The sequence below is a fragment of the Pecten maximus genome, chromosome 9 (assembly GCF_902652985.1).
Source record: "Pecten maximus chromosome 9, xPecMax1.1, whole genome shotgun sequence".
NCBI classification, from domain to species: domain Eukaryota; kingdom Metazoa; phylum Mollusca; class Bivalvia; order Pectinida; family Pectinidae; genus Pecten; species Pecten maximus.
This window is the reverse complement of record NC_047023.1, coordinates 16,110,630-16,121,987: the sequence shown is the minus strand read 5'-3', so window position 1 is coordinate 16,121,987 and position 11,358 is coordinate 16,110,630. Positions and strand designations below refer to the sequence as shown.

The 11,358-nt window shown below is 33.3% G+C and overlaps 1 long non-coding RNA gene across 1 annotated transcript; it reads left to right on the top strand.

The window, feature by feature from the left end:
* Positions 1-4,139: 4,139 nt before the first annotated feature.
* Positions 4,140-6,356, top strand: LOC117334395. Its single transcript, XR_004534140.1, has 4 exons — positions 4,140-4,328; positions 5,294-5,373; positions 5,753-5,983; positions 6,271-6,356. It is a non-coding gene; the product is annotated as an uncharacterized LOC117334395 (long non-coding RNA).
* The last annotated feature ends 5,002 nt before the right edge of the window (positions 6,357-11,358 follow it).

The following is an 11,358-nucleotide window of genomic DNA, read 5'->3' as shown; positions in this document are numbered from 1 at the left end:
AGGCAGCCATCTTGGATTTTGACAATTGAAGTTTGTTATCGCTATTTCTCAGAAAGCACTGAAGGGATCTTTCTCAAATTTCATATGTAGGTTTTCTTGGTGCCTAGTTATGCATATTGCATTTTGAGACCAATCGGAAAACAACATGGACAACAGGCAGCCATCTTGGATATTGACAATTGAAGTTTGTTATCGCTATTTCTCAGAAAGTACTGAAGGAATCTTCCTCAAATTTCATATGTAGGTTTCCCTCAGTGCCTAGTTATGCATATTGGGACCAATTCGAAAACAACATGGCCGACAGACAGCCATTATCGCTAAATCTTAAATTCTATATATAATAGGTTCCCCTGGTTTGAAAAGTACTAGCTATAGAGGGCTGTTTCTGAATTTACACAGATTAGTATATTCCCATTTAGTGATATCACTTAAACGACTGATATTGAATAAATTATACCTATTAAACGACTGATATTGAATAAATTATACCTATTAAACGACTGATATTGAATAAATTATACCTATTAAACGACTGATATTAAATAAATGAAGTGACATCACTCATAAACGACTCGGTCAACTCAGACGTTTAGGTGATATCCCCTATTCAAACTTTTAAGCACATAATGGTACTTAGGAAATCCAAGTGTAATTTTGAAAAAATTAACCAAACGTTTGACTGATTAATAAAAAAATTAAATGAACCAAACATTTGACTGATTAATAAAAAAAATCAAATGAACCAAACATTTGACTGATTAATAAAAAAAATCAAATGAACCAAACATTTGACTGATTAATAAAAAAAATCACATACAAGCCAAGAAAAATGACATCATACTGTGGGAATGTGTATTTCGACTCGTATGCTAAATGCAATCAAACACCCAGTTGTTATAACATTGAATTTATTAAACTAGTTTCACGGGAAAATAAACTCGACTAATAAAGCAATTGTGATAAGATTAATGTTTTAGGATATATATATATACATAATTTACTTATTTCCTTAATGCGCCATTCTATAGTAGGAGGAAATACCGCAAATAGATGATTGAAAGGTGTGTGGTTAGATATATGTGTGTGTTGTATATGTATATATCGGTCATATCTATCATGTTGACTTGTATGTATACTGGTGTCTCTATAAACCAATCCATCACCCTCTTAACCATGTCAGTGCAACCTCCTATCCTGTTACTCGTGTTACTCGGTGAATGTCATTGTTTGTCTTTAAAGTGTAGGGGGCTGCTTATATGAACTTCCGCTTTCTTACGGTCTGTGCTTCTTTGACGGTTATTGGCAGTTACATATTTAGCGAAAATATGTTTTGATAAAGTATGATGTAGTATTACGATTACATATCACCTCTACATGCATGTCACTGTCATGTATTATCTTTTCCCCCTGTTAATTTTCGTAGTGGAAATTGCAAATTTTCAAACTTAGAAAAGTACATTATACACCTCCTTTAAATAGACTAATACATTAGAACTAAACACTTTATCTGAAGCTGCTCTTCTACTGGAAAATTACGATTTTTAAAATCATGAAATCACGGAAAGTTTTACTGATGATTTGTGTACGGTGTCTGATTTGTGCCAAAAAGACGAAAAACATAAAACGCGAAATGACGAAATAAACGCACGCAAATAAGTGACTTTAATTCTCGTGTTTTTGGGTTAATTCATTTCGTCTTTTCTCGTATGGTGTTTTATCTTTTCGGAGCGATACAACAACATGACGAGAATTAAGATATTTAATCTTCGTCATTTTGGGGCGAAAAGTGGAAATAGCGAAATGGCACAAATCAGCCACCGTATTTGTGTGTTGATTAACGGTTAGAAATCGGGAGGGTTAGCAAGTAACTGGCCTTTGAATTGCATTTATCCCAATACCGTAACACATTCATTTATAGAGACAGATTTGAAGCGATGTTTTTATTGATATATTTTGATACTAATATGTAACACATACGGCAATTAAACAGCTGTATTCATTTAATGTGTTGTGACTATTTCGTGTCTCCCTTAAGTCAAACGATATCTCATGTCTAATACGTTGTTATATCTATTGGTATGAAACAGTCCCTGACGTGATGTCAGATACTGATTGCTACAATGATATTATCACCTTAGAAGGTGTTGTACCAAAACAATAACTTTTAAATATCAATTCAGCATATTACAATATAAAAGTGTATATCGGATAATGAAAGTATATCTACTTTCAGCCATTTTGTTTCTCCAGGACTCTGCAGTTAGTTTATAGGTCAAAAGGGAAATTTAGCAAAGATTAAACGTGTCTAAACAACTAAACAAGTGTTCAAATAGAAGAGGTGTACTAAATCCTATAATACGGTCAGTTCGATAAATTTTGAATAATTGCATCAAATTAATTATGTATATTCTGATACATATGATACACATGCGCTATGAAGGGATAAGGTAAGATTATAGGGCTGGTAACGCTTGTCATCCAAAGCAATTAATTAGCTGTTTAACCTTTCTGATAACACGTCATGATGATTCTGTCAGTTTTAGAATATACAATGTGTTAACATGAATAAAAACATGAGTACTATTGAAATATATATCATTAACTTCCAAGGATCGCATGAATCATGTAAAAAAGGCGAGGGCAAGTCTCCATAATGTCAGATTAACGAACGTGCACAGTCATTTACTTGTAATCTGACAATTACACAAAAGACCGAAATCATAGATGTCTTCTTTACTCTAAGGAATATGGTGCTAAACCTGAAGAATTTCGATCCCCTCACATTATGACAATTATGTATATGAAGAAACATGGAGTTTTTTTTTCAAAATTCGTCTAAACACAACAACAGAATACTGATATGCATTAATACCGTGATTGATACGAACTCAAAATGGATAAAACGAACAATATATATATCTTCACGTTTCTTCACGCAAAAGGCGAATAATGGGCATCCAGTTGATCTAAGTAATTCAGATAATATCACGTCCTCAAACAGACCACTGGGGTAGTGACAACGGAACTATAAAAGTAAAACAAACAATTGCTAGTCTAAACATACACGCTGATGTGTCGGCGATGCGATCAGATATCAAATTGACAGTTGTTATAATCATCCTTATGGTAAAATGTCTTTTGCATGTAATTCAATTTTCGAGAAAATCACGAAAGATACTCTGAAGATATCTTCCTTACAAATCTTATTAATATTTTTTTACGGAAAAAAACGATATAAAACGATATCTCCATTTATTCTTTCTTTATTTTGTTTTGGCAAAACTGCGAAAATTTGAATTATATCCAGTCACTGCCCATGAACCTGTTAATTGACGCTAATTAGGTTTAACCAATTATACATGTATGATATTTATCCTGGTCCGTTTCTTCTGGTACTTTTGTCACCTTGTAAATTGTTTTCGTGCTCACATTTCGTCCGCCTCGTTTTCGTTAAAAGTCCTTTTTCGCCTCCTATGTTTGTCCGCTAAAGTCTTCAAATGTATACAATGTTTGGTTAATTATGAACACTGGTATCGGTTTCAGATATATTTTTAGATGCTGTCCTCATTTTGCCAATTTCAATGAATCATTCTCACCTATGTTTTATTTTTTAGACCGATTACGATTATTAAAACATCCTTTCTTGATTTCCTTATTGGGCTTTAGTAGTTTTAGGGCGACAGTGATATGAGGTCTATTATGATGAAACATCTATATTGTAACAGTTCTATCTATTTAGTCATAGAATCTACGATATTCACGTGAATAAATTGTATTCTTTTCAAGGAATTTACTCTCAATGTGAATACATCAATCTAGAAATACCTTGCATTGTTTTGATTTCACTGTTATAATTGTAATAAAGGGAGATTTTGACAATTGTTTTTGCTCCAAATTTTACCAACAACAATTTTCTATTTACATCATTAAAATCATTTCTCGCGTAATATTCAAGGTTAAAATGTTGACTTTAATAGTACATATTTGTTTTCAAAACTCTTCTATGCTTATTTAAAAACATGAGTTACGTTAACATGTACGCACTTCATTCATATACCCATGGCAGTTGCGTAGTAGCCTAAATAGCCCCAGGTTGATCACTGTTGATCTTACTAATACACCTTATTGGACACAGGTCACAAGTAGTATGGATGAGTCATAATCGTCACCGGTCATTCGTCAACATTATTGCGAGTTTTTGTCGTTTTATCGAATCGCATTTGAGAAATATTTCCTGATTTCCTTGTGAAATATGTATAAATATGGAGGAGAACCATCCCCTAACCATTCTCAATCTTTACTCGACACCGAATCGTACCGACTTCAAGGTAAGTACCTGTGTTTGTAATCTGTCAATATACTATTTCCATTATCATGGGAATTTAAGTTACTTACATTTTCCGTAAGCATCACAACCGAAGTTATATCTACCGAAATTCTGACACTATATTTCAGTTAGCATTGGTGTCAAATTATCATCTGTAACAGCCAAACTTTATTTTATTTAAATTCTGACATTATATTTTGGGTTAGCATTGCTATAACATTATACTGTGTTATCTGAAGTTCACCACGCTATAGAAATTGTATCTTTGTTTTTGTTGACTGTCTTATACCCCCTGTTTATGCTTTACTTGCATATCCTTTGATGGTCATAGGGGGTAATTTTTTCCACTGCGTTATCCTTTATCTCCATTAGCTTTAAACAATATTTAGTGCTAAACTTTTATTCAATTAGAGCTATTTTTTTATGACAGGCATCCTGCTTTCAATGGGATATGTTATATTTCATTGATCAATATGAAGTTAGAAGGATTCCATGCTTGTTCACGTGTTTGGTGGTGTCGCGTTCACCACGCTTACCCTTCTTAAACACATGGTCTTACCGACTCCGTGCATCTTCAGTCGTCTCCATGGAAATATATATATTTTGTTCCTATTTTGCCTACGTTTAATTGATTTTGAGTTAGAATCACATGTCGGTATCTTTTTTTTAATGCAAGCGTATTCAAAAACATTTTGATTAAATGTTATATCACATGAAATACTTGTATAAGATATTTATTAACAGTCTGTGGGACAATGATTAGTATTGGTGTAAAACGACTATGATAAACATCGGTACGCTTTGTCATATTAATACAAAACTCGACTTCAGTACCAATCTAATTTAAATCGCTAAAAACGAAACATCATTAAATATCGAAAATACAATTTCATAATGTATATTGAGTATGTTTTGTTCGAAGGCGTACAACATATTATTTTACGATACAATTTTGCTATGTTTCAGTCCTCACCGAACCGACACCATGCTGAAGGTATTGTTTCTCCTGTCCTGCCTGGTGGCTAATGGGCTCTGCCATTACTACGGTGAGTATTGGATACATATACCAAGTATATTTACGCGGTGCACACCAAACCACTTAAGTATAGCAAAACCAGCAGTCATAATCTGTTTTATTAAGAGAAAACTTAAAATTGTGAAGATTGAAAAAATCATAGCAATTATGTGTGTCCTCATTTTATCCTTTAAGCACAATTCTAAAAATACGTCGCGGCTTTCATATGTCTTTTAGAAAAAAGATTTCTCGACTTATTTTCGAAACCAGTTTAAGATTTCCAGACAGATTGTTTACATGGTAATTCTATTATAAGGACACCGTTGCTTAATTCGAGATGGATTATTTGAAAGATTTTTGTTTTGGTATTTTGATTGCTTTATTTACATTTTCTTCAAAATGAATTATAGGAAATTCCTACGGCTATGGTTTGGGATCAGGGTTAGACAATGGATTCGGAAGTGGTCTTGGACTTCTTGGTGGTGGATATGGATATGGAAACGGATACGGAAATTACTATGGTCGCGGGGGATACGGACTTGGAGGCTACGGACGTGGAGGCTACGGACGTGGATACGGAAACAGGTGGATGAGACGACGGGGTTCCGTATTTGGTGGATATTAAACAATAGAATTTCCAGGTAAAGTTCGAAGTTTTGTTTTAGATATCCCTTTCTTGACGTGAACAAATGTTTGTTATTTTGTTAAAATTATGTTTTTGATAAATTATGTTATTTGATAAATAATTTTCATCAGTTCTCACTGATATATTGTTAGCTATAACTATGAAAGGAAAGATTGCCCGTAGTCAGCAATATGGACGAAAAGTAACTGATATATATTTACAATGTATATATATTGATGATTATAATATATGATAGATGATAACATCGACAATTGTATTAAATGTTTCTTTTTTTCTTTGCAGATTCATCACACTCTCCTTCATGCTTTACCATTTAATTTATTGCCAAAAATTATTTTCACTTAATAAAATGTGTTTGTTAAATGGAATGTGGTTTTTCTATTGTATATAAATGAGTAGAATAGTCAAAATGACCAACATGCGTTAGATGCTTGTTCTTGTAGTGTTACAATATGAACTACGTCATACTTGTTACAGAAATATCCTTAATATTTCATAGGAAACTTCACTAATGAACTTCCTTGCTATGTCATTCAATGTCCTTAAATGACATATATTTGTTCTAACGCGCAATATACACATGGTATACATGTACATATCTTAAAGGGTTTATCATATCAAGTTTTACGAGTTATTGTCCTTTTACGATATTAGCACATCTGTTGACAAGTTTGAGTGACCGCAACTAGTCTGACAATTTCAGGCAAATTATTAAGAGCTTACAGGTGTCCTCGCTTTAAAACGGAATTATATGTATTTATAGATACATGTCACGTGTCAGTACTTTCCCCATAAAATTATATGGTTTCTTCCATCAGTAAATTTGACAGCCACGATAGAGCTGAAAATGATGTATCAAATTAATAAATTAAATAATCAGATAATAATATACTGTATATAGTTTTCAACATAGCACCATACATATTACACTTGAGATCAAATCAATCACACGATCCTAAAAGATACCGACAATTTTCAAGGTAATTGACTATAACTCCAGAAAATGTGGATGCCATATGAGCAAGTTCATACCATACAAATGTCACGCGACCTATGTGTAAATATACCAACCCATCACAGGTCGATCGAACGACGAAATAAAACGAAGAAACGTACCAATCTCACAACGCGACCATATTACATCAAATACAGATGTGTTCTGAACCGGCGTCACTAATAATGTTTATGAGACATTAAGGGCCATGTAAACATATAGCACTATTAACGTTTCCGACCCAGTCAGGTAGGTAACTGTTAATCTTCACAATTCTAACATTTAAGGTTCCTGAGAGTGAACTGATCATAATAATTTACGTCATTTTACTTTGGTATTTGTTTGCACCTAAAATGTATTGTTATTTAGATAATATGAAAATATGAATAAAATATAAAGTACATATAATACACGTTAATGGATTCCATGAATCGTCAGCTAGTCTCCATAAAATGTTATTATATCATGTTATCTCAGGTCAGTCTCCATAATGTGTTGCTGTATCGCATGATTAGCTGATGAACTAATTGCAACTTGTTATACACGGACAAGTATCACATACTAATCTAAATTAACTAGCTACAATATCACTAAATACTGGCTAAAATACGTAACTAAAATAATGTACTTGTTGATAATGAGTTGTACACTCTTATCATAAATTGGGTTAAACTAGTGAAACTATTGATGCATTTATATTAGTATTTCAATAAAGATTATGGAAAATGTTTATAGAAGATACTTTTAGAGTCACCAGGAGCCAGATGTTGTATACCTTTTCCAATTGACTTAATTGGTCTCATAGATTTAACATAGAAGCGGGAATATGGCATAGACCTCATCTGATATCCCCAGAAATGTGTCATTGTAGTATTAGTACTTAATTGAGAATTAATATCATTTTTGTCATAGAATGTCGTTTATATTCAAAATCTGTTTTGAGGAAATATCATCGAACGAACATGCATTTTATAGATCTTATGTTATCCAATGATAGAACATTGGTTTGCTTATAAAATGAATGAATGTGAAATGAAATAATATTTAAGGGATATGTGAAAGTATGTGTATAAAATAATTCGCTTTCTATCGGGTAGTATTGTTTGCCATGATTTAATAGTCTGGGATACTGCTAAGAAGATATTTCATATACATGTATCAATCTTTGACTGAAATGGCACGCAGTTGTATCATAACACCCGTTTTTTATCCTAAGGCATGAAAGCATTACCATCATCACCATGTGTATGATCATAGTGTGTACAAAGGATTGTACTAAAGACACATTAGATAGCACACTTTTTAATACAATCTCAGTAGAGCCAAAATCAAAATACAATTATTTCGTCCTTCTATAACTCGTCAGTGATGCTAAGGGCTTTATGTTTCTATACCTAAGAGGCGACAGAGGAACGTAACATGAGTCGAAAGAAATATCAAAATCTAGGTGGAGAAGGGAAATAGTCCAATTCTACATAAATTCCATATTGAACTATAAAAGAACGCCAAGTCAAAGTGTTATGGACCGTGTCATGACTAAAAACGTTGCATTGAGGCTGCTATAATCTAAAGTCAACCAGCGTTGCCTACCACTTGCAATCTCCAAGTATTGTACAAAATACATACAAGGTATCAGATTAACTTTCAATTAAGATTCAGAGTTAGATACAGTAACACATGTATGAGCGAAAAAAGAATATGCCTACTGAAATCTCACTGCATGTTGTAAGTGGCGACTAATTGTGCCCCAACCTTAATGTGGGGTTCGTCCATAACCAGGAATTCTCATATAGAATTCTTATATAGGGGATATTAAAATACCAAGCTTGATCTACTTCCCCCAACTGCAAGAGCTGAGATAATTTCCTTGTCTTTTTATGGGTTTTCATTTCTTTTCTTTGCTCTGTGATTTTTTTACTACTTTAGTTGTCGCCATGACACCCGTCCTCATATGACTCTGGCTTAGCGAGGACGTTAAACCCCTTAACAACTAACAACCTGAAAAAACCCCCATGTAGAGCCAAAATGAATTAAACTGCCTCATATAATTATTTGGTCCTTCTAGGACACGTTTGAAATGATACATAATGTAGGAGGCGACTTAGCACGAGTTTCCTCTGGGCCTGACACCGTGTCTAGACACGGTGTCAGGGCCAGAGGAAACTCGGGCAAGAGGCGACTTAGGGAAAAGTAAATTGCAAATTGTAACTTAATTACTAAGACGGTATTGTGTATTGCAAATGAAGACCATAATTCTATAGTAATAAAGACTAAAGAATACAAAAATCCTCATAAACTCTAAATATAAGTCAGACGCTTCCACTTCAGGAAAATTCCCTCAAAGAACGCCAAGCATTTAAATACGGAAACATAAAGGTTTTTTTTTTTGTAAATTTATTCTAAAGACAGCAGCAGAGTACTTAAATATAATGGAAACCGTGACTAAAAATCAATAAAACAAAGGCATAAAGGTCACAATATATTCGGCGATCCTTTTAGGGAACAACCAACCAATTGAAAAAATAGATTTTTGAAACAGCCCCTGTGTATAGAAAGTTGAGCCAAGGACAAAATGTCTGGCAGCCACTGATTGGTCAGTATGTTATGAAGCGAGAAAATAGATATGTAGCCTGATAGGTAACAATCAATAAGAAATGTTGATATTAATTTCGTAAGTCCGATTGATTTGTTTCCCAAAAGTTCAGATAATAATAATTAACAGGTAAAAATTTAAGATTTTTTGAGAATTTTTACTGCGAAATTCACCCATTTTCAAAATGGCTACCCTGGAGAAAATTTGAGCTGAAGGACCCACCTTTTTTTGGTTAGGTGTTATATCAGACCCTAAACTTTTGTTATAAACCATAATTGTCATATTGAATTCAAGAATTTGAATGAAATACTCCAAAACGTTAACACTAAAGTCTATGGGAAAACAATTGGTTGGTTGGTCTCTTGAATAAGGTGAACAATGACCGTTCTGTTAATCTAAGTAAAAAAATCACGCCTGCAAACTGAATTCGGTGTTAGTAACATAGGACACACTAGTGTATACATACACTCAGATGGCGATGAAGCTGGACAAATATGAACAAAATACAAATGTTCATGGAGACCAATAAAGATTTGAAATGGTTTTTTACATCCTTGAAGGCATCCGGCAATAAAAATCTGGGTCAAATATGGGTTCAGTCACATTCTTAACATGATTACTTTGATGGTGATAAGGGGACCACTAGGCATACCAACAAGGTAATATGGCATTTGGGACATACTGGGGGTATAAACACCATAGGTAAGGAAAGCAGGGGTGTTATTATCCAGAAATGGAAAATTTATTATTATGAAAGTGTAATTATATCGTGTCTTTGTCTTTGGGTAGAACCTGTTCAGTATGGTAAGCATAATTAATTATCGTATTTATTTAACTATTATTTTTGGAACATCTAGTCTTAATATGCTGATAATTTTACCAGGTATCGCTGAAGTTAAATTTTGTCTTCGTTTTTGTCAGCTTTGATGAAAAATCCTTTCTGATACGTTTGAGACGCTTGAGCGACACTATGGTGGTACTTTTCCGGTGGCGACTGCATCGTCATTTTAAAGTTTAAAGTTTTTTTGTTTTGATCCATTTCTCAAAACGTGAATGTTCCACTTTAACCATTCGGTATATAGTTAGACCACATATTGGACGTTTAGACACATGCATTGTCCAGTGACTATGGAAATCAGGCAATGCTAAGAATCTGAACTTAGGTTTTGAGATTTCTTTGTTTTTTGTTATCTTTATTACATCTCAAATGGACTTATAAATTAGCTTGTAGACTAATTTTGGTACACTTTCTGTAATACTCTACATACAGGTATATATTTGTTTTGGATGAGAATGTCATATTTAGATGAATTTTGAGAATTAGTGATTTTGCAATGCATCAATTATAATTATTAAACTTGTGTATCAAACATACAGGGTCTGTACTATCATTTTATTTATGTAAATGCTTGGTTGCTTTTGGGAATTCATGAAATAGTGAATTGTGGAGCTTAAAACTTAAAACAATGTTGACACTGTGAAACTAGCGACGTAATATATACCAACACTATTATTAGTAATTAATTGGATCCATTGAGGACGTTCTATTTCCTGCCTGTATGTATTTCATCCTATTAGTTGAGCCAGACCCATTGGTTCGATAACAATAATGTATTCTCTGTTATTATCATTTTTAAATAGTACATACATTTATGTCATATCAACACTCGTCTATGATTGGTTTCCAAATATAAGTTGCATTTGCATGTACGTATTTCATTCACATCTCCATGACAGTTGCGTAGTTGCCTAAATGGCCCCAGGTTGATAACTGGTTCTTACT